Source organism: Bactrocera dorsalis, chromosome 6, assembly GCF_023373825.1.
Source record: "Bactrocera dorsalis isolate Fly_Bdor chromosome 6, ASM2337382v1, whole genome shotgun sequence".
Taxonomy (NCBI): Eukaryota; Metazoa; Arthropoda; class Insecta; order Diptera; family Tephritidae; genus Bactrocera; species Bactrocera dorsalis.
Window position 1 is genome coordinate 10,799,954 of NC_064308.1, and position 13,597 is coordinate 10,813,550.

The 13,597-nt window shown below is 36.8% G+C and overlaps 2 protein-coding genes and 1 pseudogene across 16 annotated transcripts in view; all 3 read right to left on the reverse strand.

Moving 5' to 3' along the window:
- The window catches only part of LOC105222874 (tau-tubulin kinase homolog Asator), a 763,131-nt gene that overhangs the window by 428,187 nt on the left and 321,347 nt on the right, over window positions 1–13,597 (reverse strand). The gene's annotated exons all lie outside the window — the stretch shown is intronic.
- LOC125779131 (craniofacial development protein 2-like) overlaps window positions 1–13,597 on the reverse strand; it is a 409,833-nt gene that overhangs the window by 336,892 nt on the left and 59,344 nt on the right. The gene's annotated exons all lie outside the window — the stretch shown is intronic.
- LOC125779821 (small nucleolar RNA U3) lies at window positions 3,129–3,331 on the reverse strand (annotated as a pseudogene).

Here is a 13,597-nt window from a genome sequence, read left to right on the forward strand (position 1 = left end):
ATTCTGGACGTATGTAACCCCTTAATCTCTTTATTATAGCTGTAATAACAATATTAGTGTACTACTCAGATAAAAAATGGCATCAAGTCAGTGTAAAAATGATGCTGATTCATTCTGTTTTATTTGCGGTGAATTTATTAAAGTTAGAAGTAAAAAATTGCTTTATCAACAAATATGAAACTTTGCGAAGCCTATGAAGCTTATTTTAACCTAAAAGTCAGTAATCAAAATGAAAATTGGGTACCTCACTTCGCCTGCGTTAATTGTAAAAATACTTTAGAAGGTAAGAAATCAAAATTTATGATTTTTAAAATTGTTGAGCAAATTTAAATTACACCCTTGTAATTTTGTTATTTCTAGCTTGGTATCGAGGAGAAAATCGACACATGAAGTTTGCGGTGCCAAGGATTTGGAGAGAACCTAGTGATCATGTCCATGACTGTTATTTTTGTATGGTTAACGCACGTAAGCGTCGATCTGGTAAAAATGCAGAAAAGATTTTTTATCCAGATATTCCTTCATCGTTATCTCCGATACCTCATGATGAAAATTTGCCTGTGCCGGTACGTTCAAGATCAGATAGCTCTGAACTTCAACCGTCACAAAGTTCAACAGGATCCAGTGCACCACTAACCAACACTGATGGTAGTGATTTCATAACAAAGTCGCAAAGTTTTGGGCCACATTTTATTAGCTCAAGTGAATTTAATGATTTGGTGCGAGACCTGAACTTACCCAAAAGTAAAGCAGAAATATTAGGTTCACGATTAAAGCAATGGAACTTACTTGAAGATGATGTAAATATAACTGATCAAAGAGAGCGTCATAAAATTTTTTCATGTTTTTTCACAAAAGAAGCCGGTATTTGTTACTGCAACAACATAACTGACTTATTTAATGAAATTGGAATACCATTCGTAGCATCTGAATGGCGGCTTTTTATCGATAGCTCTTCGAAAAGCTTAAAAGCAGTTCTGCTCCATAACGGAAATGTGTTTCCAAGTCTTCCTCTAGCACACTCTGTATTGTTGAAAGAAAGTTATGATAGCGTAAAAATCATACTAGAAAAATTGAAATACACAGAATACCAATGGCCAGTAATCGGTGATTTTAAAATGGTTGGTTTTCTTATGGGAATGCAAGGTGGATATACAAAATACCCTTGTCACCTTTGTTTATGGGACAGCAGAGCTGACTCAGTAAATTATCAACAGCGTAAATGGCCTGATCGCGTGGAATTTAAGATTGGAAAACATAACGTAAAGTCGGAACCAATCGTAGAGCCCGAAAACATTTTAATGCCACCGCTACATATAAAATTAGGGTTAATGAAGCAATTCGTAAAAGCACTGGATCCAAACTCTGAAGCGTTCGAATATTTAAGGGGCTTTTTCCCGAAATTATCTGAAGCTAACGTTAAAGGAGGTATTTTCATAGGGCCGCAAATAAAACAAATAATGAAGAGTGATAACTTTACGAAGCTTCTCAATGCTCGTGAAAAACGAGCCTAGGAAAGTTTTAAAGCAGTGGTTGGTGGTTTTCTGGGGAATCATCGAGCTAGTAACTATGCAGAATTGGTTGAAAAAATGCTTAAAAGCTACAAAATTATGGGCTGCAGAATGTCTCTTAAACTTCATATGCTACATTCTCATCTGGAAGAATTTGAAGACAACATGGGAGCCTACTCCGAGGAGCAAGGAGAACGTTTTCACCAAGATGTGATGGACTTTGAACGTCGATATCAAGGGCAGTACAACGAGAATATGATGGGAGATTATATTTGGGGTCTAATACGAGAGAGCTCATATGAGCATAAAAGAAATACAAAAAATATTCACTTTTAGACATCAATTTCTTGTTATTTGACATTTATATATTATTGTTTATCACACATCTTGAATAAAAACGACTCTTGTATCTAAAAAAAAGTTTTCTAATTATAATCTATAGTGAAATTGTAGAAAAAATATAAAAATTAGTCATTTCTGCTTAAAAATCGAAAAATTGCTCTAATTTCTACAAAAGCAAACTTTAACTGGAAAAAAAAAATTTTCCTTATTTTTGACATAGGAGAAACTAAAATTTAACATGTAGATGTCAGACCCAAAAATCGTGTTGACCGGTGTAATTTTTGAAAAATTTATTGACAATTAAATATAAATGAAAATACATGTAAATTTACTTAAATTTATTGAAATTTCGTTTCGCATTTTTCGGCACTTTCAAATTAATTAATATAAGTAAAATTCACGACTTAACCCGCTCACGTCTTATTGTGCTGCTATTGCTGTGATAAATTTAATTTCTATTAGTAAGAAAAATATTTATTTGTATAGTAAACGATGTTAAAAGGCTTACATCTTCTATCCTATCTTGTGTATCTGCACATGCTCATATGAGTGTATGTATACGCATGTGCGCGTTCAGAAATTGAAATCATATTTTCATCACTTATCAATATAATTATTACATGTGCGCATGTACTTATATGTACATATATTTGCATACATTGCCGAACAAGTAATGCACAAGCATACAAACATACATATGCGTACACATATGAACATGTCACCAACAAAAATTGATCTTCACAAGTCAATAAGGCAGCCAAATTGGAGAAGAACAAGTGTAGTAAATTTTACAACAAAAACGATTTCATTCATGAACGCAGGCGCAAATTCCACAAGCGATCTCGCTTTATTCATACAAACAGAGGCCGTAACATCTCCCCGAGCATGCCTTTGCCAACAAGTCGTCTTTTCGCGACGATGGCAAAAGCTAAAAATCATAAATTGCACAACTTTCTGGTGCTTCTCGCAAAAATCTGCGTCGATATGTATTCACGATTATACGTATACATACATACATATTTACGCATGTTTTTAGGCGAAGCTGCAACAGCGGCAAGGGGTGACAATCGGCGGCCATTACTTTACTTATGCCATAGAAATTCTCTTGCTACGAATATGGAAATGACAACGAAATAATGCAAATATGCATATTTCTAAAGGTCATTAATTTTTTTGAAGAAATGAAAGGAATGAATGATCCTGAGAAGTATAGTCTTAACTGCCGCTTAACGGCCAACGCAGAGCATTTCAACCAAAAAAAATTTATTCATTAAAATCACCACTCAGAAGTCGTTTTATCCGTTGTAAGCGAACGATTTTCGAAGAAACATCATTTCTAATATGCCACAAGACAAAATTAGAAATGAACTTCTTAACCCTCACGCTGTCAGATAAAACGATATACCTCGTCATCGCGGGTCGATTTCCAAAAAATGTAAATGAAGACTAACTACAGAAATGATCCTGTAAAGTATAGCCTTAATTTTTCAACCAAAAGATACGCAAAATAGTTGAGAATTCGCAGAAATGAAAGACAAACGAAAGAAAAAGAAATATAACTTCAATAATGCACAAGCATACAAACATACATATCGCTCATTTGCTGCAAGACCGGCATAATTCAAAAAACGTGATTTTTGAGTTAATGCTGCAGATTTGTTCGTTACATCATACTTCATGTTGAGTGAAAAATTCATATGAATACCTCTTATATGCTCCGCTTGAGAGGAGGTGTAAGGTTGGAGTCACCGTGTAAGGTTGTAGTAAGTTGAAAACTTTAAACGCGTTTTCTGGCGAATCGATTTTTTTGACTTATGCCGGTCTTGCAGCAAATGAGCGATATGCGCACACATGTGAATATGTCACCAACCAAAAATTGAAACATTGTTCTACAAAAACAACAACAACATAAGCATGGCAACATTGTGTTGTTGGTAGAAAAGCCGAGCTGTGCCGAAAGAAACGAACAAACCATCGCCGATTGTCACCGCTTCGCTTGCTGCTCGAACATCTTCGCAGACAAGGTTGCGTTAGATTCATATTGAGCAAGGTTGCGCAACCTGAATGTATCGCAACCTTTTCCGAACTCGTATAAGAAGTATAACTTCAATATGTTCTTACACCAGACCAGAAGAAGTGGATCTGAATATGATATGAACGAATACAGGAATTGGTGGAAAGTAGCAACCACATTAATGGAAGACATACGACAATTCGAAGGACATAATATATATGCCCAAGCATTAATAATGATCAGAGGAAAAATTACTGGCTAATCAGCACAGATCCTGATCAACCACAACGTAAAGAGAAACTTTCAAGACATCATTGATAGGCTAGACGATTCCTATGCCGACAAACGACCAATATACGTTTTGGAGGAAGAGATGACGAAAACACAACAAAAAGAACTACCACTGCATGTATATTATGACAATCTGAACCAAGCATTGAATGTAGTGCTATCCAAGATTGAGATGAAACACAAGGATAAGCGAATAGTCCAAGTATTGACACAAGAAATCCAAGCTAAAGCAATCAGAACATTCGTCACGGGACTGAGAAGTGTAGCTATCAAGAATGCCATCTATGCACGAGCCTGCACAACATTAGCAGATGCTTACAGTATCGCCCGTACAATGCAACATGATTCACGTCATCAGAACCTCGAGTACATTCCACGATACAACCATCATCAGAATCATAATTTCAGCAATCAACATCAGAATAATTATTCTTGTCAACAACAACCCCCAGTTGAACCAATGGATATCGATTCATCCACCATATTCCGTAAACCAACGAGACAAGGTTACAACAAGAATTAGCAACAACCACCACGAAATCCGCAGCCACGACAGAATTATCAAAATCCATTTAAGAAAGTAGCAGGAGCATTGGGATACAAACGAGAACGAGATAATACAAGTCATACTAATATAAAACCGAAGAATCAACGGATCAACAAATTACACACAATCAACAATCACACACAGAATATGAACAGGAAGAATATTTTTTTATTCTATGGCATGTGTTACCAACGCTTGTAAGGACCACAGAAGAAGGTAACTCAGTGTATATTTTAATTGATAGTGGTGCAGAAAAAAATTATGTAAATCCAAAATTCCCTCACGAAAAAGGATAGAGGTAGAAAGAAAAAAACAAGCCGCTACTTTACACGGTAAATAATTAATTAAATACAAAAAGAAAGTGAATAGAATAGGATTCAGTATAGAATTTTTAAAACTCGATACCTTACAAGATTTCGATTTCTTGATAGGAATTAAAGGTTTAAAGCAAATGAAAGCAATGATAGATACAGAAAGAAATGTATTAATTGTGAAAAAAAATAAATTATATAATAGAAGAAATGTATAAAAAAGAAATAAATGAATTAATGAAAAGAAATTAGCAGAGTAAAACATTACCCTACGTAACTACAGTAGAGGCCGAAATCAGAACAAAAACAAATAATCCTATTTGGGTCAGACAGTGTCCATACCCCCAAGCGGATAGAGCATTTGTAGAAACTGAAATAAAAAAGTTATTAAATAATGAAATAATACAGCCAAGCAAAAGCCCGTACAATTCACCCATATGGACAGTTTCTAAAAAAATGACGAGGAAGGCAATCCAAAAAACGTATGGTTATTGACTTCCAGAAGTTAAATGCGCAAGCAATCGCTGATAGATATCCCATTCTGGACTTCACCATGATGCCCCAAAACTTAGGAGAAGCACAGTACTTCACGACGTTAGATTTGGAATCAGGATTTCATCAAATTAAAATAAAAAAAGAAGACAGGGAAAAAACAGCATTTTCAATAAATAATGCCAAATATGAATTTCTACGACTACCATTTGGACTGAAAAACGCACCGTCGATCTTTCAAAGATGCGTTGACGACATCCTCAGATGTTGTGCTAATATATTCAGCTAACCCTGAACAACATATGAGAGATATCACCAATATAATACACACTTTACACGCAGCCAACATGAAAATCTCGGATGAAAAGTCAAAATTTTTTCAAAGACAGACAGAATTTTTAGGACATATAATTAAAAACGGTAGAATTACAGTGGATCCAGGAAAAATAGATGCTATAGATAGGTACAAAACTCCTACAAATTTGAAAGACTTAAGATCTTTCTTGGGAATGGCCTCATATTATAGAAAATTTATAAAAGGATTTGCATCCATAACGAAACCATTAACACTCTACCTACGAGGAGAGAATGGTAATATTTCAAAGAATAAAAGTAGCTCAATACATGTAAAATTAGATGACGAAGCACTTAAAGCAGTTGAAACACTAAAAAATAAACTAAAAGAACAAATAGAATTATTCCAACCAGATTTTGGGAAAAGGATTTGACTTAACTACAGACGCAAGCAATTATGTGATTGGAGCTGTATTGTCCCAAGGCAAGAAACCTATAGCATTCATTTCACGTACATTAACGCGAACTGAACAAAATTACTCAACAAACAAAAAAGAAATGTTAACAATCGTTTGGGCACTCAAGAAACTTAGGAATTATCTGTATTGTCTCACTAGTAATTCTACTATTTACACCGATCATCAGTCCCTAATTTTTCAATATCAGAGGACAACCCAAATTCAAAATGAAAACGATGGAAAAATTCTATAGAAGAATATGAAACAAAAATTAAATATATTAAAGGAGATTTAAATGTAGTAGCCGACGCACTCAGCCGTCAAGTACTAACTACGAACGACTCAATACACTCGCAGGAATCATCCTCGTCAATCAGAATTAAAGATGTCAACGCTGCACTGAACCAATTTAAAACACAAATTGTGATAAAAAAATGTGAACAAAATGCATTAGAAAGAGCAACAATTTTTGCAAACCATGAGAGATCTTATGTTAATTACGTCACACCATAAGACTTGATAGAAAAACGAAATTTACCAAACCTAATATCAGTTGACGTTGCGAGTTTTCGAGAGAAAAATTCTGCGAAAGATTTGTGGTCCTTTGTGCGTTGGCTACGGCGAATATCGCATTTGATGGAACGATGAGCTGTACGAGATATACGACGACATTGACATAGTTCAGCGAATTAAAAAACAGCGGCTATGCTGGCTAGGTGATGTTGTCCGAATGGACGAAAACACTCTATCTCTGATAGTATTCGACGCAGTACCCGCCGAGGGAAGCAGAAGAAGAGGAAGACCTCCACTCCGTTAGAAGGACCAGGTGGAGAAGGACCTGGCTACGCTGGGAATATCCAATTGGCGCCACGTAGCGAAAAGAAGAAACGACTGGCGCGCTGTTGTTAACTCGGCCATAATCGCGTAAGCGGTGTCTACGCAAATAAGAAGAAAAAGAATATTACGACCGCATTTCACACTACACTAGAAACCGGGTATGAAATTCATGATAATATAAACTCTTCACTTAATATGGAGAAAAAGTTTTTTTTTTGAAAATCTATTAATGGACGTTACGAGTGAAGAGGATAGAGAAAATATAATTAAACATACGCATGAAAGAGCACATAGAAACGCAAAAATTAATACATTAGAGATACTAGAAACTAACTAGAAATTGTAGCATTTGTAAAGAGAACAAATACGAACGCCACCCGACAAAACAAGTTTTTGCAAAAACACCCATACCCGAAGGTATAGACACACAAATACAAATGGACATATTTGAAAACGTTGGAACAATGTATCTGTCATGCATAGATAAATACTCAAAAGACGCATATATGAGAAAATTAAACGACAAAAGAGAATTCTAGAAAATATTAGAGGAAGTACTCATACAAATTTTCCCATTTTGTAATAAACTAATAACCGATAACGAGACTATATTTAATAGCACAGCAGCAAAAGCTCTCTTCCAACGGCTATACTCGTATATTGAACATTCAATGACCGCAGGAAACCATTCAATATCGAACGCTCAAGTTGAACGGCTGCATTCGACCATTCTGGAACTAGTAATTTCACCAAATAAATCAACCGCGACTGAAGAACTATTCAACGCAATCAAGGAATACAATAGGATAGTACATTCCGACACAAAACGGAAACCTATCGAATTATTTTTTGAAAGGAGCAAGACTGAAGGAATAAAAGAACTGATCGAAAATAAGCAGGAGTATAGGCTATCATACCACAATAAAAAGGAACACAAAAGGAATATAAAACAAGACAAAGAGTTTATGTGAAACAAAACCGACGAAGAAAACAGCACAAGAGAATCGTGAGGACACAATTTTAACAACAGAGGGGAAGATCGTGCACAAGGACAACCTCAGAAACAATGATAAAGATAACCCAAACATTAATCCTAGCAACATCCTTAGCTCAGGAAATAACCGACTTACAAGATCGCAAGTACGTGTTAACCGAGACTGACCCATCATTTTTGTATCAAGAACATGAGTTCCTATTCCATATTACGAACTTAAGCAAAATACTTAAACCATACTGCGAGATCGCCGAACATAAAGGAGAGATGCCTAGTGAAGACGCAACAGAAACAGAATTGTTCAACAGAATAGAAATCCTCAGAAAACTACTACTGAATAATGGACGAGCCAGACGCTCAAGACGATCTCTTAATTTCTTAGGATCGATTTTGAAATTTATCACAGGAGTCCCAGACCACGACGACCTGATTGAAATCAAAACAATACTCAACGACAATTGAAAATAATAACAAACAAAGACAAATTAATAATGATGAAAACATTTAATATTGAGACGATTAAACAAAAAGTTATATTGCAAGAATTATACAAGGAGTTATTGACTTAACTACGACAATTAATTTCGCGAAGAACGGAAATTTTTATTCAGCAGCAATTAATACGGACGAGATTGAAAGGGTATTAGAAAAGGAACAAAAGTATACCGGTTATTGACATACTCGAATATGCAGACACGCATGTAGGTAGATTAGACGACACTTTCATTGTAATTTATATTGAAAAGAAATGCACAACTTACGAGTACAAAGTTACTCAATTATCCTATCGTAAAAGCATTTTGGATATGAATAAAATCGTAAGTAAATGTGAAAATCAAATAAATTTTTAATACAATTTGAAGAACACCTAATCAAGAATATGTTCATAACTATAGGAGTACTTGTAGACCTAGGATTAAGTATATTTGTAATATTCAAACTATATATAATTTATCAAAAAACTGTATATCTGAGAAACTACAACGCTACCATAGAACGTGTAGGAATGACTCATCTACTGAAGACTCAAGTATAGATCAGGAGATCTATTTTTCACAAGAGAGGGGAGAGTTAATACTTTAACCTTTAACAACAACCTTATGTTTCAGTAAACATTAAAGAAAAATCATCAAAACAACTTTATCTTAGAACAATAGAAGCGCACTATCAGTACAACAAACAATAACAACCCAAATAGTTATTTACTAGTAAACAACCAGCATCTCAATAGTATGAGCAGCGATAAGCATAGCTTATATAAGCAACTGGAACAATAGCCTCGAGGTCACTTTATAATTATCGACTGCAGAGTAACAAGCTACCACTTGTAACACTTGTACAGTTTAAGTGTAATACTCGTATATTCAATATTGAAGTACATGTGAATACGGTGAAATATTATACAAATAAAGGATCAGTCAGAACCAATCTCATTGGCTGACTTAAAATTATGTATTTATTTGATTTCTAACGAGTAAATTAATTAACTCGCTCTATGTGTTCAGAGCGTTAGAGATGATGATGGCGAAAATCGCTCAGTAAGTAGATACTCGTATTGTATCAATTGTTGGTCATCTACATATGTGCAGAATATAAGACAGAAAAAAAATATCAGAAGAGAAGAGTCGCTCGAGTCTTTTAAGACTTCAACTTCTGAAATTATTGGAATAATCAAAGAACTTAATCCAAAAAAGTCGCCGGGACATGATAATATTTCAGCAGAAATGCTAATTGAGTTACCACTTATTACTGTACAGGTGCTCTCTTTGCTCTTCAATGCAATTCTTAGTTTCGGATACTATCCAATTTCATGGAAAAAGTCTCAGATTATCTTGATAGATAAACCCGGGAAAGACTTAACACAGCCGTCTTATTACAGACCAATCAGTCTTCTACCCTGTCTTTCTAAAGTATTTGAAAAAGTATTACTATCAAAGATGTCTCCATTCTTCCACGAAAATAATACAATACTAATGCATCAACTTGGATTTCGTGCGAAACATGGCACAATAGAGCAAGTAAATAGAATTACTAACGAAATAAGGAAAGCATTTGAGCACAGGAACCTTATACCGCAAATTATACTAGAAGATGTTGAAAACATCTCAAACACCCTTCTGGCTCAAAACACTATCTTCGGTTGGATACTAAGCGGACTAGTTACTGAAACAGTTTCTACCAGGACAACTGAAGTTGAAGAAATATCCAACGAATACCTTAATTCACAATTAAGGAAATTTTGGGAGTTAGAAGAGCTCGCCCCCATTTCGATCGCAACACCAGAAGATCAGTATTGTGAAGACTTTTATAAAGCCACAACTACTAGATCAGCTAATGGTCGGTATGTCGTACGACTACCACTAAAACAATTTCCAGACACATTCGCCTTAGGTCACTCTCGCACGTCTGCAACACAGCAGTTTTTAAGTATGGAAAAAAACATACTTAGAAAAGGTGAGCTCAAACAAGATTATGATGGTGTCTTAGAAGAAGTAAGCCCATGCAAAAAAATCATACGAGGCAAATATTACTCTTTCTACTTGCCACATCATGCAGTAGTAAAGCCTGACAAAATAACAACAAAGGTCAGAGTTGTCTTTAATGTCTCAAGAACCACTAGCTCGGGGAATTCTCTAAATGACATTCTATTTACGGGACCCACACTCCAACCAGATTTAATGCTCTTCATATTAAATTGGCGTATATACGAATACGTACTCAATGTGGATGTCGAAAAAATGTATCGACAAATAGTCGTACATTCAGCGAATTATTTTCCGAAAATCTGCCAATAGTCCACTACGCGACTTTAAATTTAAAACAGTAACCTTTGGCGTAAACTGTGCTCCATACTTAGCCATTCGTACACTCCACGAACTGGCAGAAGACACAAAGTCAGAATTTTCTCTGGCAACACAAGTGCTAAAAACACAGACGTATGTAGACGATATCCTGTCTGGAAGCCACAGTCTTCCACTAGCATACGATACCTTATCACAGGTAATAAATGCCCTCAATACCGCAGGGTTTCCTTTAAAAAAGATTACAGCCAACCGCCCAAATATTTAAAAAAATATTCCTAAAGACCATTTGTTGGATACTAACTTTCTTATATTTGAAAAGGAAAGTACAACAAAAACACTGGGCATACAATGGAATGCGATATCTGACCATATCCGCATTATCCGCCATCACAAAGAGACAAATTTTATCCTCTGTGGCGAAAGTTTTCAACCCCGCAGAATGTCTTTCGCCAATTATGATACAAGCGAAAATCCTGATCCAAGAATTATGGCTAGACGGAACTGACTGGTACGAACAAGTGAAGCCTCTTCGCTTAGAAAAATGGTCCCAGTTTGCTAATAACCTAAAAGACATTTCGCAGATACAAATTCCACGGTGGGTAAACTATTCCCTCGAATACAAAGTGGAACTACACGGTTTCTGCGACGCCTCTGAAAAGGCATATTGTGCCACTATTTATGTGCGCACACAAAGCGATATTGCAACCACAAGGCACCTACTGGCGGCAAAACCAAAAGTCGCACCTCTAAAAACGATAAGTCTACCACGACTTGAACTCCGTGGCGCTCTGCTACTAGCAAAGCTAGTTTCCATGGTGCGGACCCACTTGAACATGGAAAAATACAAGTTATATCTATGGTCCGATTCCGAAATAGTTCTAGCCTGGTCGGAAAAACCACCACATGCGTGGAAAACATATATTTTTAGCAGAACGTCTCAAATACTTGACCTAGTAGGATCACCCACTTGGGCGACACGTAGCCAGTGCTGACAATCCTGCGGATCTAGGTACAAGAGAATGCAAACCTCTGCATCTCGCCACCTCCACCCTCTGGTGGAATGCCCCCAAGGGTTAACAGAATCTCCCGATTCTTGGCCACATTCGCCAATGCGCAACATAATTGCCCCAGAAAGTCGAAAAATTGACACTTATCATGCAACCCTGGATAATACTGACATCCTTGAACGATTCTCATCGTTCCCTCGAGCGCTCACAGCAGTCGCCTATGTGCTCAGATTCATAGAGCGACTCAAGCATAAAGTTAAAGGGACAACCTATCCCCAGTACGATACTTTGACGCACCAAGACTTGCAAAGGGCAAAAATCGCTCTTATCGCATCAACCCAAACGCGCTACTTCAGCCGCGACCTGTTGTTTCTAAGAGAATCGAAGCCAATTGATAAAAAGAGCTCACTCTTAGGACTAAACCCATTTATAGACACGAAAGGTCTGCTTCGTGCAAACGGCAGTCTTGCTAATTCAAGCCTTACGTATAACGAACGCCATCCCATAATAATACCAGAGAAATCCTCATTTGCCACATTATTCATCAATTATATCCATATACTCATATTACACGCCGAACATCGCCTCATGCAACACATGGTACGCCAAGAGTACTATGTTCCCCGTCTTAAGCCCCAAATCAAGAAGTGCATTTTCACGTGCAAGGTCTGCACTATGCACAAGCAAAAATTGAGAACACAGATTATGGCAGCACTTCCACCGGAATGCTGCAATTTCGCTCTGTCTTTCACCATCACAGGTGTCGACTTTGCTGGGCCTTTTCACATGAAGGCGTCCATGCTAAGGTCTCCCACCCTGATGAAAGGCTATGTGTCTGTCTTTGTCTGTTTTACGACAAGGGCAGTACACCTTGTGCTATGTACCAATCTGACAAAGGAGGCTTTTCTCGCGGCATTTGCTCGCTTCGTCGGAAGACGTGGCTTTCCATCCAAAATCATGAGCGACAATGGTAAAACATTTATCGGAGCTCAAAGAGCCACAGAAAAACAATTTGTGGATTTTATGAAACAAGTCTCACCTGACATTGTACAAAAATATGCTCCCCAAGGTATCAATTGGCTCCACATATGGGTGGTTTATAAATTTAATTATGAAGAATTTACGACATTGTTAACTAGAATTGAAGAGTTCTCAACTCATGGCCTCTCGCTGCCCTCTCGCAAGAACCATCAGACTTTACAGCTCTCACACCAGGGCATTTTCTTAAAGGAGCGCCCATTCTGGCCACACCTGAGCCTAGTGTGGAGTCGCTTTTCTTATTGAACAGATGGGAAAGAATTAAAATTCTCCATCATGATTTCAGTCTTCGATGGAAAGAAGATTATTTAAAGGACCTCCACAGAAGGTACCGGTGGAAAACACCAGAAAACGCGCCTAGGCTTGGAGATTGTGTCTTAATTCAATGACGATTGTCTCCCCCCTACCGAATGGCGGCTTGGCCGCATAGAGAAGCTTTACTACAGCTCCGACGGTCATATTCGCGTAGTCGATCACCGCAAGCAAACTGGAACACTAACCAGGCCGGTCGTTAAACTATTTTTTTTTGCCAACAGCCGAAAAAACTGATATATAAACCGTATACAATAAACCGATAAAAAAACCGCCAAATATACCACAAACAATAATTTATTAAAACCAAAAATAACATACAACGGTCGATCCATATGACGACCCACT